General features: G+C 42.1%; 1 long non-coding RNA gene across 3 annotated transcripts in view; it reads right to left on the minus strand.

The window, feature by feature from the left end:
* Positions 1-25,288, minus strand: part of LOC308217540 — a 115,670-nt gene that overhangs the window by 76,146 nt on the left and 14,236 nt on the right. The window contains exon 1 of one of the 3 annotated variants that reach the window (XR_013956261.1): positions 1,683-1,700. The exons of the other annotated variants lie outside the window; for them this stretch is intronic. This is a non-coding gene — a long non-coding RNA (uncharacterized lncRNA). Of the gene's footprint in view, positions 1-1,682; positions 1,701-25,288 lie in introns of those variants that run through there. 3 annotated transcript variants of the gene reach the window in all.

Here is a 25,288-nt window from a genome sequence, read left to right on the forward strand (position 1 = left end):
AAGATAGGTGTTGCCTTGTCTCACACATGCACACAAACATTAGGTGGTCACAAGAGAGTAAGTGAGAGGCACTATCAAATATCTGGTTAGCAAATGCCCTTTTGCTTATACCTTGTTGCAGTAAGAATATCTGTCGTTCTCTTAGTGGTTTGCTGCTTGAAGGGTTATTTTAATTAAAACGTAAAATGTCAAACATTAGTAAGAAGGAGGATAACCCTGTGGGGAGTGAGGATGAATCAAATTTATTAGTCACTGAGCAGCAGGCTGGTAGCCCTTCTCTTGGAGAAATTTTAAAAGGCAGTTAATGCAAAATACAAAATCAGTCTTATCTCCCCCTATTCTAATAAGCCTTCTGAAGAACAATATCACAAGTTTCCAACAATTTTGGAAATTAAAGATAAATCTGCTACAGAGATTAGAGCAGTGTCATTTTTTGTGTGCAGGACACACAAAAACTAAGTCTCATTCGTGGACTGTAAAGGAAAACGTCTCTCTTAGGGTTATTTATCCCTGTTATCAAGAGATGCCTGTGTTAGCACCATACATGGTGTGTCACAGGACTGTGAGAGCCACTGGCATTTGGTAGCAAGCACGAAAACCAACCCTTGGAACTATTTTTCAGGGAATTATTTCCAAGAGCAGAATTTGCCTATCCACACTGCTCAGGAGCAAGGATGACTCTAGACTCCTCAGACACGAGTGGAGAAGGTTAGGATTTTAGCATATACCAGCTTTACCTCTCCACCTACTATCATGATATCCTCTGCAGTTCTACTTTATTCTGTGCCTGAATCCACTGGATTGTTCTGTCTGTCTTCCTAATCATCCACAGATAAATACCATGTTTTTTATTTTGTAATGTTTCTTTTATAGATAATTTCTGGTGTAATTTTTACTTTGTTAGTATTAAGCTAACAAACGATCACATTTTGGTTTAGTTTTCAAGTTTCAAATTTAAGATTCAATGGTAGAGCCTTGTGAGTTATTCACCATAGAGATTACTGAGAAGCTTATGAGAACACTGAGAGCTTTTTACCTTATACACATAGCTAAATGCACATAGTGACACAGAGATAACCATCACTTGCAAAGGAGGGGCTGTAGGTGGTGGTTTTCAGCTAGATCTTCAGCTCCTCTACAAATAAATGGATGGTGGCATTTGCTCTGAACACCTCTACTCATGGCAGCAGTCAGGGATTTTAGTTGATAATGATACCCCTTGGGTTATTTACAGCCCATGCACACTGTTAAGTCATAAGGCAGGGTACAAGCACTCCTCCCTGGTCATTCATGGTTCACACAGTTGGACTGCTAGGGCTAAGGTGCCTTGGGCAAAGTGGATAAGTCCCTTCCTTGAGAGGGCATCAGCTGCTACAGGATAAATCAAAGCAGCCATCTCAACAGAGACTTTACATAGGCGATAATTTTCACACCATCAATTCACAATGATATTTTTATTTTTTTTAACTCATGATGGGGTGTAAGTTCTGGTAAAGAATTTGAACAGCTTTTAGTTAAGAGTCCTTAAAATTAAATTGTTTCATTCGACTTGAAATATAATTCTGTATGGCAGAAAAGACAGGCAGCATTTGGGAGGTAGGGAGGGAGAAAAAAAGAATAGAGCAACAATATAGAGCTTACAAATTAAAACCAAGTGGAGCTGTCAATAAGATCTTGCTCACCATATTGTCACAGAATTTTCCTTCTGTGTCACGTTGGTCATTACTGTAACACTACATGAGAAATCACTCCATCTGTTAAAAAAGAAAAGAAAAGCAGCTGCTACCTTCCTGCAAAATGGAATTAACAAACACCCAGTAACTGTATTCCTTTTGACTTTTGTAGTCACAATTTTAGTCCCATTTTAGTTGTGCCATGCAAGCCACCAAGCAGTTCTACCGCCATAGTAATAAGGCCTGCAAAAAGCCCATTTACCAAAACAAAAGATGCTACCTATGGAAACTGCAATGACTGTGACAGTTTTAGTTCCTGCACTGATGGTTTGGAGGGCTTTGGGTTCTCTTGTGGCAGGGGAGATGTTAACTTATTGGGGAGAGGAGCACTAATCCAGTCACTGCAGTAAAATACGAAAAATTTTCACAGAGATTCGAGATTATTTTGCTGACTTAGCTTGGCAGTTGAACCAGGTGAGTCCCATTACATCCAGCCACAGAAAATACAAGCATCTGAATGCATGAAGTGGATGAGCCTGGAGCAAGAGCATCAGGCTGCCAGAGGAGGCACTCAGGCTCAGGAGGAAGCCTGGGCTAGGATTTTATGACTTACCATTAACACTGAACACCTGGGAACAGGCTGTGTGTACCAAGAAAAGGACTTGGTGGGATCACACCTATGTGTCATACTTTTCTGTACCTAAATTAGGCTGGAGGGTAGCCTGCAGTCCTTGCAATTCAGGGAATATTGAGCCAAAATCAATTTGGGCTCTCAGGGAGAGCCCAAATCAAACACCTAATGGAGACCAAGTCCTGAAACAGTTATATTTCTCCTAAGAAGGGCAAGATAACTAAACTCCACTCACAGAAAAGAATCCATAGCAAAACCACACACGACAACCAGTGTTTTTAAATAGCTATTGAGGAACGAAGGCTGGTCTGTGATCAGACAGGACTGTACTGGAGACAGCACTTGCGTTAGATGGAGCCAGCTGCTAAATAATGCCTTAGGCAAGCTGCAGCCTGCCGGGGGACACCCCTTATTCTCCATCTTTGAGTGTGCCTCCTTGTCCTCCCTTCCATCTGCTTAGTCTTGGCTCTGGAGGTACACATCCCACCAATGGCTGCCTTCATGCTGGCAGGTTTCTGCACCAGCTTGAGACGTGACAAGAGCCACCAAGCCACAGGAAAGTGTTCAAATGTGTATCACCATACTCATGTCACACTTTTTATGCTCCTCACCAAGCATGCGCTGCTGGTCAGGGATGGAGATAGGAGCCCCTTTAGAGGCATGATGTTACAGTGAGTATAGCTGTTATCATGCAAGGGTGGTTTGGGTTTTTTTCCCAGCAGTTCAGGCTTCTTTTTTCCTGGCAGGTTGTTTCAACATGCTTGTAACCACGTCTACATTGGAAGAAAACACAAGAGGCAAACACAGTTCCAGCTGTTTGAACAGAACCCCCCTGAACTCAAAGAGGGTTCACTCTGGGGGGCATTCCTGATCCATTCGCTATCCTGTAGGACTCTTCAGTTCATCGGGGAGTGATTTGCAGCTATTCTGCAGCAGAAGGAAAATGCTGGTAGGCAGCATCATTCCAACAATCTGCAAGATGGTACTCTAATTTTCTGGAAAGATTGGATTTTGTTAGAAGTGCGTGAGTTGTATCTGTTCATCTGGTCTGTTAATTCATCCAAAGGCTTCACCATTCTAATAGGCTTAATGGCTACTGTAGCTGATAGGATACCTCAAAATAATCATTAGAGGTACTCCATTAAAGAGAATGTTATTTGTATTACAACAATACACAGACCCAAGTGAGATCAGAGTTTCATTTTCTAACACAACGAAGTAATAAAAATCTACTTCCAAAGGATTTTTATGGAAAAGACAAGTAATGGGTGAAGGGAAGTTGAGGCACAGAGATTTGAAGTGCTGCTGCACAAAGGTAGCAAAGCAAGGAATAGAATTACATGATTTGAGTTCCCCTGATACATCTACAAACAGGAACTTCATGTTAGTATCAAGGTACAGTATTCAAATAAATTGCTCTGCAGTAAAAGTGATCTGAAAAAAACCCAGAATCAGTGCCCACTGAAGTTGGCCAGGAATTTTTTAGAGCTTCAATAAAATGGCACCACAGAAGGAAGTGAGATTTTTTCATAAGAACCCATCAGTTTCTAGAAGGAAAAAAAAAAAGGCAAAGCAAAGTAAACAGAAAATCCTCCCTGGGAAAGCTGCCTCCAACCCATGATGAAAATTCTGGCTATGCCTAGAGAAAGGCCTAAGGGACTGGAGACCACTCTGAGATGATTCAGAGCACAGCCTGGCCCAAGGCTTACCTCAATTTGGAGCACCTTGTCATGGTGAGCCGAGTCCTTCTCATTTTCCCTGCACTCTTTTGCAAGTGAATGCAACTGAACTGATGAAGATCAGGTTTTCTATCCCTGTTCTGAACCGGACAAGAAGAAACTTAAAACAGGGGCTTCCAACTAAAGGGTTCCACTACAGGACTTACCTGAAGGGCTCTGGAGCTTCAAAACTCAGCAGTCACATCTCCTGCCTACTCGTCTACCTACATGCATGGGACAGAGTCACAGTTTTAGCATATATCATGGGTTTTAAACACAGCAAAATATGCTGTAAGGGCTGCCTGACTTTCCAGCCCAATTGTTTTAACCAAGACAGGCCACAGGGTTTGGATCTGTGCAGGCATTTTAAATACCACAAAGTCTGTTACCATTTATGTGGCTTTGTTTCAAGCTATCCCCTGTTTTGACAAGAAACAAAACTGTCATTTTGAGGCAACACAACGCGAAGGCATTCAATGCACCTGCCAGACTGCCACCATGCAGTTTTTCAGCATAAAGGGTCAGCAAAACCACTGCACCACACATGAACTGTTACATAGCGATATTCATTGTGCAAATGAAAAACTGTTCTACACAGCATGCCTGACCAAGTGCTTGGCACCAATGCAAGAACTGGTCTATGAGGCAAACTGGATTTTATCGCAGGCTGAAAGACTCTTAAAGTCCTTGAATACAAAGAGCTCCATTTAGAAAGAAATTGCAGTGTGTAAATATAATCCACAATCAAGGCTCTCAGAGTCACAAAATAGCATGACTATATCTCTGATTACTAATTTAATCAGGCACCACAAGCACTTAAGTGAAGAACCCCAACCAGACAAAGGGAGCTCCTTACAGCTGTTTTTAGCAGGCTGTATTTTGCAACAGACATGTGAGCACAGATCCCAGTTTGTAAGCTATCCCATGTCTGAAGGGCAACATTTACTAAAACAAAGTGAGATTGTACAGACACAAAGTGAATTGCAAAACTCTGCACAGATCCAGCCCTGCACTCGTAAACCACATATCACCACATTATGAGCAAACACAAGTCTTTGCACCATTCACCCTGACTCTCATTTAGTCAGGATGCATCAGAAACTAGAGTTAGCTTGAATGACTTGAATGACTTTCAATTTTTATTGGAAAGATCTACCATAATTTCTGGTGCAGAAATAAATAAATTAATCAAATGAAACCCTGACAGATGCCTGCTACAGATGCAAGTCTCATTATGGATTAAGTGGAAGTCCTAAGTCACCTATACTCGGCAAAACATCTGGGAACAGCAAGACCTAGTGGGATTTTCTGACCTGAGCTCCTTGGAAGCTTCAGAGGAGCTAGGGCCACTCTTGTCCATCCCAGGGCAGCAGCACATACCACACAGCAGCTGGAAAGTTCTGACTTCCTTCTCCTCCACGCTCCTGTGCAGTGTCTGAGGGGAAAGGGAGATCTAACATTGCTTTATTCTTTTAAATTGCCAAAGAGTATACAGGTCTCTCTGGCTATGCGTTAGGTGCCTCAAATATACCTGTCAATTGGGTGTCAGAGAATAAAACTGTAAATACATAGGCAGCATTTGCATTTTAGCTCACTTCTCTTTTTCCCCTATTCACCTTGTTCCGTCCACTTTCATTGAAAACCTTTGAAGCAATTCAGCTAGCATCTTCTTAGTGGTGCTGTGCCACAGACTGCCAATCCCATATGGACATGAGGGAATTGGGTTGTTTAGTCTGGAGAAGAGAAGGCTCAGGGGGGGACCTTATCGCTCTCTACAACTACCTGAAAGGAGGTTGTAGTGAGGTGGGTGTTGGTCTCTTCTCCCAAGTAACAAGCGACAGGACAAGAGGTAACTGCCTCAAGTTGTGCCAGAGGAGGTTTAGGTTGGATATGAGGAACAATTTCTTCACAGAGAGAGTGATCAGGCATTGGAACAGGCTGCCCAGGGAAGTGCTGGAATCACCGTCTCTGGAAGTGTTCAAAAACCGCATAGATGAGGCCCTCGGTGATATGGTTTAGTGGTCTTGGCAGTCCTGGGGTAATGGCTGGACTTGATGATCTTAAAGGTCTTTTCTGACCTATCTGACTCTAAGATTCTACCTCAGACATAGCAGAGCAGTCCAAAATTGCAAGTTTACATACCTATCGATAGGTCCTGTGACCAGCACACTGCTGCTTACAGACATGAATTATATCCATTTGCTTAATTTTCTGACAATATCTCAAAGTGATATAAAAATATCTATATGACACATATGTTCTCCCCCTCTCCTACCCTCCTCCCCACTCAGCCCTAAGCAAGCAACGGGTGAAAAAAATTCACAACGCCACATAACATGAAATCTCTGCTTAGTTGGGTGTATTAATAGCTCAACCCATTTTCTGATGTAATTGCATTAATTGTTCCTGTCCCACTGGCTTTCCAGGAGAAAAAGGAAGGTTAATTTAAATATTAAACAAGGAAAGTGTTGGGGTTTTTGTTACAGCTTTGTGCACAGATGTGTAACAGAGTGCTAAATATCAGCACTCTGCCTAGTTGAAGGCTGTTGTGTTAGCAGGAATCCTCACCTATTCGTACAAACTAGCATGTACCAGATGGCTCCATGGGAGTCAGGAGGCTTGAAATGGAGCAATCATTCAGTCTGCAGATGGAATATACAGTACGTTCCTAGTTAAGTAAGGGGCTCATTTATTCAGATAGATTCTGCATATATGGAGCGTGTCTCAGAGGACAAGCCAGTTTCTGCCTCCAGATTTTTAGCAAATTTCTAAGCTAGGTCCATTTCTAAGCTAGCTACCAGAGTCCAGAAGAAAAAAGCCCCCTTACTAAAAAGGTGGAATTTTGTTTAAGCCATGCTGAAACAATACAATGAGCACAACATTTACTTTTTATTTTTATAAAAAAATCTTCCCAATCTGGAAAATAAAACATGCTTTAATAGTCTTTTTTTTTTCCGACTCATCATGCAAACATTTGGACAGAACCTTCTAATTCGGTGCTCCAGTTAGAGCAGAACTACATATTTATACACTACTTATGATTATTTATCACCAGAAAAATAAATCAATGACTTAATGTTATTCAAGACCTGCAGCAGCAACACCCACTGTTGCCATGCAGAGTCCCAGAAGAGAGCCATGCCTGCCTTTGACGTCTGCAGTAAATGAAGCAGAGAGGCAAGACACGTGCCTTAGTGGAAAGAAGCAAGAAGGATTCTGCCTTGTGAACAGATATCCAGAGAAGTCCAAGCTAGAAGTTTCTGACATGGGATTGTCATTATTTTTTAAGAATGTAAACTAGAAGCTATCCTGAACAAGATTAGGGACTCAAGCAAGCTACTATATTGCAAAGCAACCTTGCTCTCAAGGACACAAAACAAATCAGCATTCTAGCCTAAGATTTTCAATGGCCTAGTAAAACTTACCTAGGCAAATAATTGAAGAAAACAATGAAAAAACATTTTCAAATATCTAGGCAAAAGATATTCACTATTTCATATTGTAAAGCTTTGTAGAGCTGATTCTACAGGGGAAGGAATATGAAGAGTTACCCAGGCTTTGTTGTGCTCTAACCAAAGTCCATGAAAGCACAAGAGCTCATGTTCCACACAGAAGTGAAAAAACCCTCATCCTATGCTTTGGCTCCACAAAGTGGCTAAGAACACGGAAAGCCTTTCTCTCCATACCAAATCTAAAACTGTGTCTTGAGAGCTTGGTTAAGCCATGAACTAGATCCACCCCCAGCAAAGTTACTTCCCACCTTCTTCCTGGGACACCAAGCTGCTTCAGCACAGAGGCTGTTTTGCTGCTTCCTAGAAGCACTGGCATCTCCCTGCACAGAGGGGAAGAGATGGCTTTCAGGCTGGATGCTTTTTCTGCCCTCCCCACAGTCCATGCTACTGTTGCCTACTGAGGGACTGCTCACTTGATCCCTTACTTTTTACCAATAAGGATAATCTTGGCTCACAGTACCTGACACAGGTGATGTAGCATGTGATAATAGTATAGTTTACAAATGTGAACATCACAGGGTAAGTACTGATTTATAATAACAAGCTGGAGGAGCAGAAAGAGGGAATTGTTAAGGGACTGTCTTCTATCACTTTCCAAGAATGGGAGGAACTCAATTATATCCAGCAGCCTCACCTAATGTAATTGTATTTGCTGGCTCTTTGCCTTTGAAGTGCCTCTCCTGAAGTATGTCTTGGCAGTGTATTCTGCCACATCAAAAAGGGAAAGTTTTAGTACCTGTGCTTTTGGAAGGCTCATTAAAAACACACCAAGTAGATAGATGGAGCAGAAAATTGTTATCAAATCCTCTGGGGCTTTTTGTTTTGTGTTGTTTTTCTTCTCAGATCATACAGAAGCCCATGCACTTTGTGGACTCCGTTACAGAAATGTTGATCACACGGACTGCTGTTAATTCATCACAGCTTTGCTAGGCTACTTGTCTTCATTTGCCATGAACACAAACAAATTCTACAGACACACCATATCAAATCTGTTCTCCTGAAAAGAGACATTCACTGGTGAAACAAAGAGAAACGTAATGGCAATTAATAAACTAACATTTACTGCACTAATTAGCATCTCCTAGAGGGCTTGATTATGTGTTTACACCAGTTAGATACAGCTCAGTATGAGAAAATACCCACATTTCATACATCAAAAGACATTTCTTTCATATTTCCTCTTCCATTCTTATAGTACTGAAGTGTGAAGACAAGAGCATGAAGGAAGGTAGAATAATTCATTACCTTGTCTCCTACTGATTTGTACATTCAACATTTTTTTGGAATAAACACAAAGTCATAAATTAGCTTGTAGCAAAACAGAATTAATTGAATGTCTTAGTAGGATCATCAAACCAAGGTTTAAAGTCAATTTATCTGCCTGGGATTCTGTTAATGTAGCTTCAACTCATTAGGGTGAAAGCTGATGCTGTGGATGGGGTGCACAGGCTCATGAAAACACAGAACAACCCATGTTTTCTCTACTTAAGGATGGACAAAAATCTCTCATATATGTCATGCACAAACACATGCATACACATGTACACATATTTACATTCACAGAAGAAAAAGTGTGAGCCATAAAATAAATGCTCTCAAGAAAAGGATTTTATATCAAGAGGCTAATAAAAGGATTTCAAATGCCTCCTGAAGACATCCAGTCACATGCATAAACCCAGATTGTCCCAAGTTTCCTAGGATCCTTACAGCACCATGTTGTTTCCTCAGTTCATGAACAGTGCTGAAGCCACATTAGTAAGAAATGGATATAGAGAGACAGTTTGGTTATATTGGCCCCTATACCTAAGAGGTAATATTCTGAGGCTGGAAACAGATGCGGGACAATTATGACACAGAAGTCAGTACTGTGGTTTTGGGAGATGTTTTGGTAACAAATACCGTATTAATCTCTGTGGATATACTTCATTACAGCCAGAATGTTTCCCGTCAGGAGGGTTTTCGACAATAAACACTCCAGCTAAGCAAGGCAGACAGAGTGCGGCAGGAGCAGTCTAATGGAAAGCATGCCACCAGCTCCTTCAGCGCACTCCTGTAGGCAGCGGGTTGGTAGGTTTTCCTGAGCTGGTGTCACAGAGAAGCAGGACATAGGAAGCACCTCAAATGCAGATCAGAACTTGAAGGCTATCCTGAGCACTCTGTGCTTCCAGATGCATCCTGCAGAAATGGCAACAAATTTTTATGGGACTGATGAAAAACCTACCAGGGCTCAAAAGCAGCTCCCAGCTGTACCTGGCTAAAAGGAAACTCCAAGCTGCCAAAAGACAAAGCGCAGCTACCACATGTCATTAGGAAGAAGAACCAAGTATGTAGCAGCTCAAACAACTTAAATCCTGAGGAAGGAAAAGACAATGCAGTGCAGCACTTCAGCACAGCTTCAGATGAAGTCGCTGATGGTTGCATAGGCTGATGCCAAAGGCCAAATATAACACCTGGCACATGAACAAAGTCAGTACACTGAGACAAACAGTCAAGAAATAAATAGCACTTCAAATCTACAAACCTGTGACACACAACTTGCCAGCTGTGAGCATCTCACTTTTGTTACTGCATAAATGCCTCATGCTCTTATTCATGTTTACTACTTTCATTTCAGGAGGACTTCAGTCTCAACCAGCTAGCTGAGAGCCACGTAAGTGTATGGTGGCAGGAGGCAGTACCTCACAATCCAGTAGAAAGAAAAAAGAAGCTGCAGCAATGATGAGAAACTGAATGATGAGACCTCTCAGAAAGGGTGATAAGCTGTTCTACTCACATCTTTAAAACATTTAAAACACTAAATGCAGCAACACATCAGCCTGTTTACACACCTAAAGATACAGACAGCAGTGATACAGGCAGCAATCTCCAAAAGCGCCCAGGTTCGAATCTTCCTGAATAGAATAGTCACTCAGAAACTTTTGATAATGACAGCAGTTGACTTTGAATGGTTTGCTTAGTAAACTTATTTTAAGAACTTCAGGATGAGGGAGATACTCACTGCCTTCAATCACAGCTTTAGTCAGAGCCTGCAGATAAGAGCACTTCTTCATTTACCAGCAACCCCTGTGGGGTGTTACCAGTAGCCTTACCTTTCTCCAGGAAGAAAGCATTTGCCCCAGAAGTCTTCCAATTTGTCACCACTTTCACTCTCCACATTGGCTTTGACCATGGATAGACCATAAGTGGAGGGTCTGCCACATCAACATAGGGGCAACCACTTTGCCTGCACCCCCAAGCCATGAGATCTAGCTCTTTGTGTGGGTACAAGCAAGTTGTCCCACGCTCAACATCAGTTCAGTAAAAGCAATGCCTGTAGGTAATTTAAAACGCATAATAAAGACGGCTGATGCCGAGGCGGCTCCATTGGAACATGCAGGCCTGAGTTTTTCCAGCCTGGCTTGGTAATTCTCAACAGAACTGGATCAGTTGCTGCTTTTAGATCCTAGGGGACAAACCGTGATAGGAATGGAGTTTTTGGCCCTCAGGCTTGCAAGAAGCTGTGACCTCTGCTGCCATAGATGGGACTTCTGACATTTCAAAGTCTTTGAAACTTCAGCCCTCAGTTTCAGAGATTTCCAAGTGCAGCAAACTGGTCCTGAATGCATCCCCTTGTTTCAGCCTATGCCAATAACATGCATGCATAAACATGTTTTCTCACTCTTCTGCCTACTCGCCTATTCATTACCCCTCAGCTAGCTGTACTCCCTTCCTAATTTACTAATCTGTTTGCTACAGACAGTACAGCAGCATCTTAAATGGGATATATCCAGCTGGGAACAGGGAAGACAAATAGCTGTTAGCACCACTGCCTTCCTTTAATGGTCCCAGCTTTCAGTTGTCTTTCTCCCTTGCCAGCCGTCTGTCCTTCTTCTGCAAGCATGGCTGGCTGCAGACCATCTGATACAAAGAAGATGTCTGGCAACTCATGCTCTAAATAGACTCTCTGATGTAGCCCCTCATCCTTGCCAAACACCCCAGCACTAGGCTAGATAACGGAGAGCCAGGGCTGAATTGTGTATACAACTGTATTACCCAGGACTAATACAAATATTTGGCCATATATTCAACCAGCATTGAACCTAGCACCACTAGCTGTAATGGATGGATGCCATTTCACATCAGTCCTCCTAAACAGCAGCAAGCTGTTCACAGCACGTTTAGCTGCAGATACAAAAGAACTTCTAAAATTCTTTATGAAAGACCTATTTTCCTATTACCTTAAATCAGCCTTTCGTCAGGCAAAATTCCACTTTCATTTTATGGAGGGAACTTAGGGCTAAGAAGTCTCATAAAGAGTCAGCAGTAAAGTAGAATCAGGACTACTCCGAAATCCAGCCCACAAGCTATCTTATTCAGACTCCAAACTCTCCCACATTATATTGACTTCTCACATGCATCTGTGTGCCTTCAGAACAATATTTATGTTTGTAGTTTCCCATTCTGTGCATACAAGTTACTGCCTTCCTCAGAGCAGACATTTGCCTTTCTGCTACGTCCTCTTCTTCTACAGAGAAGGTCCTTCTGGCCCATGAGGTAGGACAGTGCATAGGCTCTGTGTACTTCTTCAACAGCTACCTTTTACAGCTGCTTAGATAAACAAGAAGAATTACAAAATCCTAGAAATTCATCTGCTTGAAGAAAATTCGCCTGTGTTTTCTTGCAATAGAAACAATCCCGCTATAGTTAAAAAGAGTGTTTGCTTTTGGTGAATTTACATTTGTTGGCCGCTTGAATGTCACTCCAGCTCCTCTGCTTCCCTGTCCTTCGCTTTCATGTGATCTGAAAGCAACTTTGGTTTGTTTCTCTCACTCACAGCAAAGCAGAGCTGCAATAACAGCAAATGATCCTTGGAAATCACAGTCACATTAGGCTTCTGTTCAAATAGCTTTTAGGGCTGTGATAATAGGAGGCATTCCTAATAACTGGTGACTCAGTGAGACCCTGCACAGAAGGCCTCCAAATGACAGTACACAATTTAGAATTTAATCTAGAAACAGTGGTGGTGATGAGATTCCAGCTGGGGACCTTCTGGTCTGGAGGCCGGTGCTGTACCAAATAGTCTAAAGCAACTACTTTACCCAACCAGAAAGCAGATGAATCCCCTTCTCTTCCCCTGAACTTCACAACAACTTTGGGGCTGCTGTTTGACCCATGAAGCAGAGAGTGCCTTCATTGCTGCCCTGGCTCTGGAGACTCACCACCCTGAACCACGGCACGTTAAACTGCTGATAAGTGGAGAGCATCTAGTTTTGCAGCATTAATATGAAAGTTAGTTCCTGAAAACTGAATTTCAGCACACTTCAGTTCACAGGCCACCCATATTGTGCATTTGGACTGTCCTTGATTTGCTATAAATCTAGACCAGATGCTCGCTCAGAGAGAACAAGAATAGAGTTCATCCCTTGCTCTCTCTCTCTCTCCTAGTGCACTGCTTATGCTGAAATCACACAATGTTAGCATGACCTATGCTTAGCAACCCAGATTACATAAAGAAAAGGTTTCTTTCTTGAGAGTAGGAAATTATGACTCCAGTAACAAAAGAAGTGTATTACATTTCTTAAAATAAAACCTTCAGACCCTCAGTCTTTGCCACTGTGATATACAAAGGGAGGAAAATTCAGCACAGACTTATCTTTCCAAGAAGGTGGCCACTGGGAAACAGTCAATGGCCAGAGACAAGCACAATGCTTGGAAAAGGAGAAGATGGATGAGGGTTTCCTGGGAACAGACATACTTTCCTATGATCCTACTTAACATTCCTCTGATGTGCCCTAGTAGCATCCAGTAAGAATGGGAGGAAAACTCACATACAATAGAGAAAGGACAACTCCACCTCAGGAAAGCAGGTTGAGAGGAGACGTGATTGCTCTCAGATGGTTGGGTCCCATCTAGTGCAAAACTCACTATGGATAATAAATTTCAAAAAGCCAGGACAGCATTTACTGACTGGTGGGCAGTCAGAACAAATACCAGGGTTTTGGAACTTTGTTGGGTTTTTTTTTACCATCAGTGGTCTTCCAACGGGGTGCAGCATTTGCTAATATAGCATAATCTGTTACCCACAGATAGTTCAAAAATACAAAGAGTTCATTGCCCAGATATCTCTATTTAAAATAGATTTGCTTTTGTTCATCAGTGTAATGCACATGGCTGAGAAATGGCAAGGTGCCAAAATGAAACTGCTCCTAATTTTCAGAGGAGGCCACCGGCTAATTACACAGACTGCAGGTGTGAAGAGAGAAGCTCAAAGTAATCAATAGTAGTAATTAATCTGCTAGACTGGAGCTAAAGAGCTAACAGCTGGACATCAGAAATGGACACATGCAACAAGATCAGCAATAATTACCTCTTTAAATATTGAATTTCCATAGCAACAATTAAGCATATAAATAAAGGCTTGAAATCAAGGCTCCGAGGCATGATGCTGAATTGCAAACACAACATTCTCCAAATCAACCATTTTAATAAAACAGTAACAATATGCTTGGGCTGGGTCGACCGGTCTCTGGTGCTAGCAGAAACTTAGCTTCTGCTGCCTCCAGATTTTTTGGCTGTTTCTCCTTGGCTGCTTCTAACCCACAGGTTCTGCTGTAACTTCTCTTCGTTCAACTAACATCTAATGAGACCTGGTGCAGCACATGCCTTCAGCTCACCCCCCTCTATTCTAAGCCTGTTCACCTTACAGTTTTGGCTTTTCCACCCGCTGGAGATGATTTCCTCTCAAAACGATCTTCTGAGGCACCATCTGGATCAGGCTGGCAGTGCCATTTTGACTGGGCAGTGTCAGAGCACTACCTGGTAGGTGACCTCACCACAGCCTCTGCTGGGCTGTCAGATGGATCAAGTGCCAGAGTCACAGCTCTTCTGGGAGAAGTTTCTCTGAGCATCCTGCAACCATGGGAAGTACCGCCACTGCCTCTCAAGGAAGCACCCAGAGACTTCTCCTTTTGTCTCATGGCATAGGCCCACAGCATGCACAGCAGCATTGCGTTTCCCCAGCACCTTTGTGGGGTCAGTAGTAACTGAAGAAATTGATACCTGATTTCCCGATTGGCTTAATAGCATGGCTTCACCACAGCAGCTCTCTGCCATGGAGATGCCAGGAAGCCCTCATTAAGCTCAAGCTTATCTTCTCAATAAATGTTACGTTCTGATGTATACTGGCTAAAACCCACCTTTGCTTAGGTCAGTGGAGATGTCAAGGCCATCTGCTCCCTTCTCCAGAAAATTCAGACCAATGGAAAATCAAAGCACAAATCTGCTCTTCGTTATGTTCTTGTGTGCTGTGAAACCAGAGATGGCTTCATGGATCCTGACCTCTGCAGGCTGCACCTAAGCAGGTGGCAGCCACAGACCACCAGGGTTTTAGCAGTTGAAGCAGCCAACGCCGTCCTGCCTCCAGGTCCACCCTGTAAGTTTACTGCAGGGATGACACGCCTTCTCATTCTGAAGAGGTAAATAGGGTCTTATCAACATGTTTGACAGGCCACATGTTAACTCATATGTTACCTCAGTAATTAAGACAAGGAAAAAAAAACTTCACTCAGCAACTATGTGCTATTTGAAGCACCATCAGAAGCATTATCCTCCTTACATCTGCTTTAGTGCAAGGAAAACTAAATCACACCTACACAAATTCAAAGAAAAAAAGAAATCCTAAATTACATACATGCATCATTTTGAACCCTATGTTTCCAGAACCAAACCTGGCGCTAGATGAACGCTTGGGGAACTGTTTTTAGAATTTATATCTTACATTTTCTGTATTTTAAACATTTCTTTCTCCAATCATTGATGATCTCGAAAGTTTTCCTTCTCTCCAGGATTTTTCACATTTTTCCTTAAAATAGTTAGAAGTAAGGGACCTATTTCTATAGTTGGCTATAGAACCATATCCGGTTAGATAACACAGCTGAAGAACAGAATCTCCTTGAACTTTCCATTGGTTTCAGTAAAATTTTGTAAAGGTCCACATTAACTGCTATTAAGGTAGGATGGGGACCTATATTTTTTGCCTTAGAAGGCAGCAGTATTTCATAATTACCCTCATGTATTGATTCCCCCAACCATGCCAGCAATATTTCTGAATCCCCATGGTCTGCAAATATTTCTACACACTGTATTTTAAACTCTTCTGTAATATTGATTTGCAATGTACCTGCCAGTACAAAATGATATTTTACCAGTACTGGTACTGACTGTGTTTTCTGCCTTTCTAAACAGCATGCAGCAGTTCAACTCTGTGAAGAACTATTGCCAGATATTACCAACATATCTAAGCTGAACTTATTTAAAAAATAAAATGATGTGCTTGACTGAGAGACACATTTGACTTTGTATCAGGCATATACGAACTATTAGCTCAACTCAGCTGCAAAAATAGGATGATAAATCATCTGCTTCTCCCCCACACTTTCCTCCATGGTGAGACATGTGCCACTGCCATTAAGAATTGTTTGGGAAAGGTAGAAACTGGAAGAAGGCTTTTCCCCAAGCACTTCTCTGAGCAGCACCTATGATCCCATTTGCCCCGGTGCCAAGGGCGGTCGGGTTCTGAGGACCAACATCCACAAACCACAGAGGTGCCTGGCCCTGGTAGCGAGGATCCAGGCCAAGAGTAGAGCACATAGCCAGCAAACGTGCCTGCCCAATAACAACCAGCTGGAAAAAAGCATCAGATCTAGCCCTCCAGTACCTCATACCTTACATCTTCTGGAAAATTATGCATGTATGTGGTGTGAAATGCTGCCATTCTGGTCGAGGGATCAAAACAAGGAGCCCAAAGGGAGGTAAGCACTGTGGGGCTGAGAGCAGAGGTTGTTCTTAGCTCCACTACGGCTCTCCTGTGAGACTTCAACTAAATTGCTCACACCTACCTTCTTGCACCTATTCATCACTATGTTAGAAAGGCACGTGAAGAAATAATGTCATCTTCTTTCCTGAATCTCCTAGCTTGTTTTCACAAAAGGGGATCTCTTTCTTGGGAAAGCTTGTCTAGATTAGTCAAAGAAGTTAAGATTAGCCTTTCCCTCCCCATAAAATGGGCACTCTACACAAGGTGAGGGCCAGGATCTGTTAGGGTCCCTCCCTATCACTGTACAGCCATAACAGTACTCTCACTAAGTCAGGTACTCATGTTGCCCAGCTCTTAGAGGATTCAGAAAACATGGTACTTGACCCCAGCTTATTCTCAGAGTCTTTTTCTCAGTGGCTTTTCTTGTGCCACACCCGTAGTCTCCTTCGCATATAGGAACAAAATTGGATAAAGCCTGTGAAATACCTTCTCTCCCTCCATCATTCAGGATACATCAGGAATCCCTATCTGTGGGTCAAGTAAACAGGAAGGCAGAGAAAGAAAGATCCTGTTGTCTTAAGCCACAAACATAACAGTGGCAGCTATTCACTCTGCTCAACTCCATAGATAGTAAATTTAGATGCCAACACTGAAGAACATAAATGATCCTACACTGTCCATATATTGAGAGGAAGGTACTCCTCTGAATTTGTGCTCAGAGGACTCTATCACACTTGCACTTGTCCTCTCCGACTTCTTGCACTAAGCCTCCTGAAATGCATATTACACATGACTCAGTGGTAGATAGGTTTTAAGTCAACATTAGCATATATTGTTCAACTAAGTTTTTTGATGTAGAGGCAATTTTTAAAATAAAGTGTGGAAAAATAACAGGTTTTAATATTAGTATGGCTGGAAAATAAGCTAGGGATGGGAAAGAGATCCTTCAGTTTCTTTCCTATATAACTGTCTTTTGGGGAAGAAACCACAATAAACTATCAGGTCAATGTCAGTGCATCAGAAAAAATGCCAAGGCTGCTTTTCTCAGGATATTTTGAGCACATTCACACTGGAAATACACAAGAATAAGAAGTCTCATGACATTTCTGCCAATTCATGTCTGGATTGCATTATCATTTGAGAAAGAGACCGAGCCCCTCCCAGAACAGGGAGTCATTTCCATGAAGAGCTGTGAAACACAGCCAAAGTTTAGAGCGGATCAAGGGCAAAGCAAGTGCAGCACAGCTCCAAGCCCCCAGATCATCCTGCATCAAGCAGGGCAGCCCCTCCAGGTCCTGCTGCTGGCAGCTGCAGGGAGACCTGGGAGCCCTTCACTCTTGCTAAAAGCCAGGCGTCCCTGAAGTAGTTTAGAAGCTTGACTTTAAATACACTTCTCTGAAAAAGAAGAAGAAAAGAACACCCAAACCCCCCAACTGCCTCTCGTAGTTCACATCTCCCTATGAAGGGCATTCATGCAGGCTCACAGCAGTCTTGGCCCTCACTGTTGAGAGAAAAGTCCTTGCATATGGAAATTGCCAGAAAAAAAGTCTACTGCTGTTGCTCTAGATTGCATCTAGGGGGAGCTCCTCTCTTCCCCTTGACCAGGGCAGGAGTCTAGAGACATTAACCTTGCTGGGCAAAAGATAACCCCTGCAAATACTTCTTGGGCAATATGAAAGAGTTTACAAATCCCCCAGCCACACTACAAGCTTGCATACCACTCTGCAGAATCAAATTGACTTGGGTCATGTGTACACAGATGTGCATACATGTGTACCCACAAGTGTACAATAAACAACTTGGTAGTTATTGTTTCATCATAAAATAGCTGTTAGGAGAAGCATTTCTTTATTTTAAAAGACAAGATTAAATAACCCTCCTCTTCCTGTTTTCCCCTAGTGAGATTATGGCTTGCCACTGCATAGTTGGTTCATTAATCCATTCTGTGCTTTCCATACATCTTTTGACTTTCTCCCCCCACAGCATGCAAGATCCATGCACACATAGAATTAATACTTGCATGTATTGCTGGTCCTCTGTCACTGATGGATCCTGACAAGGAAGCACCTTCTAGCAGGGCTCATGTGCTCCGCGGACTGACAGCCAGCCAGAAAATTGCAAATCAGGTTGATCAGCTGTATGTAGTGTACTGAGCTGCAAAGTGGATGAGGAACCACAGCATTGTGTGCCAGTGAGCAAGACCATGCCCAATGGCCAGAGAAACAAAAGTTGGCTACATAAAAATCTCACATCTGTTTGCCTAGCATGTGCCACCCATATGGGATAGTACTGACTAGACAGAAAAATGTGTGAGGTGCTTCTGAAGGCACCTCCAACTCAACGAAGACACCAAAATGACTCTGCACAGAGCTAAGTATTCTTTAGGTTTATTGTGCTGACAGTATTCCTTGCTTATGCTCCAACCTCGGACAAACCCTGAGTACCCCTTCCCTCATGTTCGTCCTAGCCCTTGTGGACCACACTGCTTGTGACCAAACACGACAAGCAACTTATCCTTTTATGCATGCTACATACAGTAAGTCACCTCCAGAATAACACCTGCAACAGGACATCCATGAAATACACGTACCTTGGGTGGAATAAGCACTGAATTTTGTATTCCTGCATGCCATCATAAGCCACTCGCATAATGACTTTGTGCAAGGATATTCATTTTATCAGACCAGCGAGGCAAACAGAAGTAACACTACACAGGCATCCATCTCCTTGGATATCTATGCGTTAGAAAAGCACTGTCACATCAGAGAGCTGCTGTTGAGTGAGTGTTAAGGTAAAAACATGTATCAGTGTGACACATCACAGCCTCTAGATATTGAAGGAGACATTTCAATACAGTCACATGCCTAGTGCCAGCAGACAGGCAACTCCTTGCAACCCTTGAAAATGACTCAGTGCTTAAGACAGACAGCCATTTCAGGCAGACTGACATGATATGATTATGCTTATGTTTATGCCCTGTATTGAGGCATGGCTCCACAGCTAACTACAATGCCCAGCTCACAAGGACTGAGAATTGAACTCATTTCTGTTTCCATGTATCTTCAGCTAAAGTGGTTATATAGGAATGGAGGTGCTTTCACTGAAAAAATAGTTAGCAGAGTCTTTTTCAGATTCAGTGAAGCAAAGCACTTGGACTGCCATACTTGGAGATTAAAAATACACAAGAGAAGCACAGGAGTCATCTACTGTGACTGTGCAAATATCTGGCCTATATAAACCCAAGTCCTTATTGCTGATTTCATTGTCTTCTTTCCAAGTGTTATGACATCTTTTCAGATTTGAACTGTAAAATACTCAGAGAGTAGAACATTTCCTACTTTGGTCTTACGCAGCATCTAGTGCTATGAGGCCTGAGTCCCCATGCTACCAAAATATAAATATTGTCTTGAACACTGCTGTTGGGTACATGATGTATTGCTGTTCTCGTTCAGGCTGATGCAGAGGACACTCAGGCTGAAACAAGATGATAGATGTAAAGACCTGGACCTCTTGATGATCCACAGACTGACACCCCCCCCGCCCCACACACTGCCTCACACAGCCCCATTCCCGCTTAGCAGGATGCAGTGCAAGGGCTGAACCTCTCCATCCCACCACACATTGCTGTTCACAAGCATTTCCTCTTCTCACAGGTTAACATCTTCAGTATTTAGCAAAACTACATGTGTACAATGCTTGCCATGCTGTTCACACAAGAAATCAAAACTGTTTATTTTTGCAACAGGCAAATTGTGGGCTAATTTATACAGATGTATTTATTCAGTGACTCATTAACAATAAGTATCAGCAACTTCATTTACTGCAACATCAGCCCACAGATTGTGGCAAATTATGTTACACAGAGAAGACAACCCAGGTCTGTCAGAACTGACATTTAGAGCTGCGGTTTATTTTTAGCATCTGTTTCACAGCCAGCTTTACATCAGCAGGATGGATTCTGTCAGTACTCTCAGCAAATGCTTACCCACCTATCTTCAAGTCTTTTTTATTATTACTATTTTATTTTTTTTTTTAATTCTAGTGACAGGTTTGGGTTGTGTTTTGGTTTTTTTTTTATATGGCAAAACATAATGTTCCTGAGGATTAAACAGGAAAGCATGTAGGGTCTGAGTGCTTTAAAAAGCACCTCAATAAAATGATGTCAATAATCAATTCCTTGCTCCTCTCGAACCAAAGAAATATTGTTGGGGTGGTATATGAAAAGGAAATATTTAGCTCAATCTAAAACAGCTTTTAAAAATTAGATTTACTTTGCCTAGAAAACAAGTGCAAGCCAATCCGTTTCTTCAGCTCCAATTTGGAAAAGTTTGTATTTAAGGTACTTGTAATGAAAGGACATAAGTAAGGAACACACAGTCTGCAAAAGGAGATCATTCTCCTTGCCTGCAATGGTCTGCTGGCCAGACTATTCACCCTAGAGGCAAAAAAAGCTTTTTTCTTCCCTCCATCTGATTCAAAGAAATTAAGCCATGGTCTGTAACCATCAGGAGAAAGTTCTAACCATCAAGTAGGCTGCAGGGTATTCAGAGATAAAGGTTTTCTTTGAGTGTCTCCTATTAGAGTTGTTCTACTTCTCAATGAATATGTATAGATTCATTAAGAGTTGGAGAAAGAGAGACTACACTTAACTGGGAAGGCTGGTTACCCAGTCCCTGCACTAGTGAATATCTTATTATCTGTACAAAGATGAACCAGGGGCAAAAGACAAGTTATAAACATTCCACTCTCCAAGCCAGAGCATCCTACTACTGGCAGGCAGAGAAGAGGCCTCACGTGCATGGCCACATCATGGTTGAGTGCCCAGAGAATCAGGCTCGGCACTAAAAGGCAATCCATAATAATTTAACCTGTAAAAACTTCCCCTTCCCATCTCTAAGGCGGACAAAAGAAATGGAAATGCAAAAGTCCCCTTCTCATTTCAGAATGCACATTCAGAAACTAAAAGTCCCTAAAACTAGCAGTGCCTCCCAAAAGCTTTAAGACCACAAGTCCCCTTCTGCAGTCCTCAGATCAACACGTTAGCTTGGCCAGATGCTCCCAGAGTTTTAAAATGTAAACAATGCATATGCTTTGAATGCTTGGTTTTTCATCTCACCATGCCTTTCCCAGCTTGACACAAGCATGCTTTAGTGTAAGAATTTATTTATTGCTTGCATTTAAATTTATACACAGCCCATAAATGATTAATATGTATCCATGAAGAAGACTTTTGTATCAGTCAGATCAAAATTAATGAAACCAATCAAGTAAGTAGGTAGCTGTTCTACATTTTTTTTTTCCCAACATTATCCTATCACATGTTATACTACCCTGGAAGTGTTTTAATGTATTTCGTATGTGTTGTGAAATGCTTTTGTGGTCTCTTGCCACTGCACCCTGGTGAAAACACCCCCTGGTTAGAAGTGTTTGAATAAATTACTAAATCCAGCACAAAGAAAGGAAGCCAGTACAGAAATTGGGGAGGTGGAGAAATCAGTGCAAGGAAAGAATGTATTCTTAGACACAAACTCCCTTGCATAATACTTTGTTCAATAGATCGTATTTTTCTTTAGCACTGAGGGAAGAGGCTTTTTGCAGATTATAACATTTCGAGCATTTGATGGAAGGCGAGCTAAGTTTATTTATAAACAGAACCACAAAGGAACAATAGGCACTAACATCTGTAGTCACTTCTGAGTTATGTTTCTGAACGTCAGCCTGAGAATATGAATAATTTCTTTGCAGACCATCCAGTTCCTCACCCAGCCCAGGTCAATGAAAGTAAGAGCCCCTGTACTACCTTTATTTGTCTTCAAGACTAACCTCACACAAGACAATTACTCTTTTATTTTTTTTTTTTTTAGAACAGACGTATTTCTGAAGAGCTTTTAAATCATGGAAAAAAAAACCCAAACATTTCCTCTAACCCTTCTTTTTCTCTCCACTGAAAGCATAAAAAATCAGTGTTCTACCTGCTAACACTCACAGACCAATATCTTAAAATTTTGGCACTTATTTATAGACTCAATAGATCCATCCGCACCTGCTTTTCCCTTAATTAGTTGGCTATCCAAAGGCTGCAGACTAGCTGCTGCCAGCTTCCTGTACTAATAGGAAGATCATTTAGGGCTGATGTAAAAGCACTAAATAAATAAAAATATCCCATTCAGAACCACTTATAAGGAAAATATTAACACAAAAGGGAAAATATAAACAAAAACTGAGAGGGGGCATGCATTGTTGGGCAGGGTTGTTTCTTGGTTTTGCTGGATTATTTTTAAGTCTGAGAAACTTAAGCCTACAAAGGTCTATAGGTTGATAAATAAGCAGTGAAGGGCCCTGATTCAGTACCATTACAGTACTTTCAGGGAGTTCTGGATCACCATGGAGGAGATGAAATCTTCAGCCTCCTCCAACTACACATCTTATAAAGAGAGCTATTGTGGAGGTAAGAGTCAAACTATTATTAGATTAGCTATTAGCCAGAGGGAGGAAAATGCTTGAGAGAGATTTACTTTTCACAGTGCTATCAGCTGAGTCGCTAGAATAGTAGGCGTCTAAAGACTAAAATGACAGGAACATTGTAAGCACCTAAACGGGCAGGGAATGCATTGGGGGATTTTTTTAAGTAAACACTTGGGTCTTATTTTTCCAAGCTAATAACGCAGAGACAGCATTCACTACATTTAGCCAACATACAGCCTCTCAAAAAAGTTGGTCTCTCATCCCCAGATAGGGACCATGTCAAGGCATTGGTCTGTTGCAACTTGCACCCAACCCATTTCAAAGGATGGGATTAGCTTCGATCAAGGGCTGCAAGTTGCACAGGAGATAATGGTTTTCTTCAGTGCTCTGCTGCTTTTAAGTTCCTGCCTTAACACATAGTGAACAGCACCCCAGCACAAGGGCATCTTCATCCACCTTATGTCCTCCAGACAGAGCTGTAATTACAAAGTCTGGTCCTACCACTGCTCAGACCTTTCAAAGTTTTATTTTTAGGAGAGTAGCTCCAATAAAGCGCTCAAGTCTTACTGTTTCCAAGGTTCAAAGAAAAAAATTGCCTTGTGGTGCATGTTAGGACAGGAGGAAAGGAAGACTGTGCAATTAAATACCTAACTATGAAATAGAACAAGTAGGATAGTAAGAACTAATTACTCATCTGAGGGTTTGCTTTGACCTGCTATTCTGCAGTCACACCTATTTTACTATTATGTTTCAATAACCCATTTTTGTTCTGCTCCAAAGCTTAGACCTATGATATTACGTTAGATGAATTTTCCACTTTGTTCTTTTCTGTTTGGGTAGTGGTATAATTATAACTGATTTAGAGAGCAACAGTTTGAAAATGTTGCCTGAGGCATTCCAAAGTCCCATGACTTGCTAATAAGTCACTTCTCTCACAAGGGGTTTTTTTTAGCTACTTCTTGAAACAACATTAGGGCTTCGTCGCGACATTTTCCTAATATTCGGGTATGCCAAAAACCAAGGGTAAGAGTAGCTGTTTGGGTGTATGTATCTGTTGCAGTGGAGAGCCAGCTTAGCTCTTACACAGGCTGAGAAACCTTTCCTGTTGAAAGGCTGAGTCTTCAAAGAGGTCTGAAATCTCTGATGATTCAAACTACCTCTGAATTTGCCATGCCTCAGAAGGGTCTGTTTGTCACTCAAAGTCAGGCTTTTGAGAAAAGGACACAAGACACCTCTGCGAGACACACAGCCTGGGGCTTAAATATCCCAGCTCCAACCCTACCCACTGGAGAGGGCTGCGCTAGCATCACCATCAGGACCTCACTACAACCCTCACCTGCCTAAAGGCTGCCCAGTACAACCTCTAAGCAAAGGCATCATGAATTCTAGTGCACCCAAGACAGTCCAGATTCCTCTTGCCTGCCAGAAATGTGTATAACATGTCTTGCACCCACCTGCATGTACCTCTTGCTTGCTCCAAGCTTGAATTCCAGCAGGATAGTGGATATGTGCAGAGACCTGGAACCGTAGCTCTTCAATGTGTGCTGGAGCAACACAAAGGCCAGGACTCAGGCTGGGTCAGCTCCGGAAACCCAGTTTAGAGAAGACAATCACAGGGGAGCTCAGTATACAACTTTTGAGTTATTAATGTTTTAAGAGCCTGGGAAAGAGACTGGACCAAAGATACATGTGAGGTTATATGTCTTGCCTGAAACACAGGGGAATGGAGATGTATCAGGCTACTCTTGCAAGCTTCTAGCTGTTACAGCCACCGCTTGAGAAAGCACTGAAGACTGGAGAGACAGATCACAGGTTTGTATTCTGTTCCTCTTCTGCTAGCCCATAAGCATTTCAAAACAGGACTATAACTTCAAATCCATGGTAGCAAAATTGATTTTGTTACAGATAAAAGAATGAAACCACTTAATCACTTAAAACATAAGACATCTTATTTCCTCTTTAGATATATATATCAAGTGAAAACCTGTATGTTAACTTCAACTGCCTAAGTCACCACTATTTTCAACAAGAAAATTCTGTTACAATTGGTTAAGCCTAGGGAATTCGCTGATAAATGTCTTTGTTATCAGAAAGTCTGGGCTGCCCAGTAATATGCACTGCTCTGAATAAGCAATCCTTTGGAAATAAGAAAATTCAGCTGTACAATCATCGCCTGACCTCAGTTCCCTTATAACACACTTTGTGGATGCAAGGAAAGGGAGATGACCACTGGTGACCACAGTGGGACAGCATCCAACACTTGTTGCTAACGCTAGCTGCACTGTGTGCTGTACCAAATGGAAGCTGCACACACCTACCCCACACCCTGCTACATAGCCTATGGCAGCACCCCAACCCAGCACTAAATCTGTAAGCCAATATTATCTTATGCCTTGCTGCCATTAAATCTCCATTTCTAGATATTTGTCTCCTTGCTGCAGCTCAGTGCTGAAATGGAATTCCAGAGTTGTCCCAGCACATAGGTGCCATTTTCC

The sequence above is a fragment of the Psittacula echo genome, assembly GCF_963264785.1.
Source record: "Psittacula echo genome assembly, chromosome: 2".
Taxonomy (NCBI): domain Eukaryota; kingdom Metazoa; phylum Chordata; class Aves; order Psittaciformes; family Psittacidae; genus Psittacula; species Psittacula echo.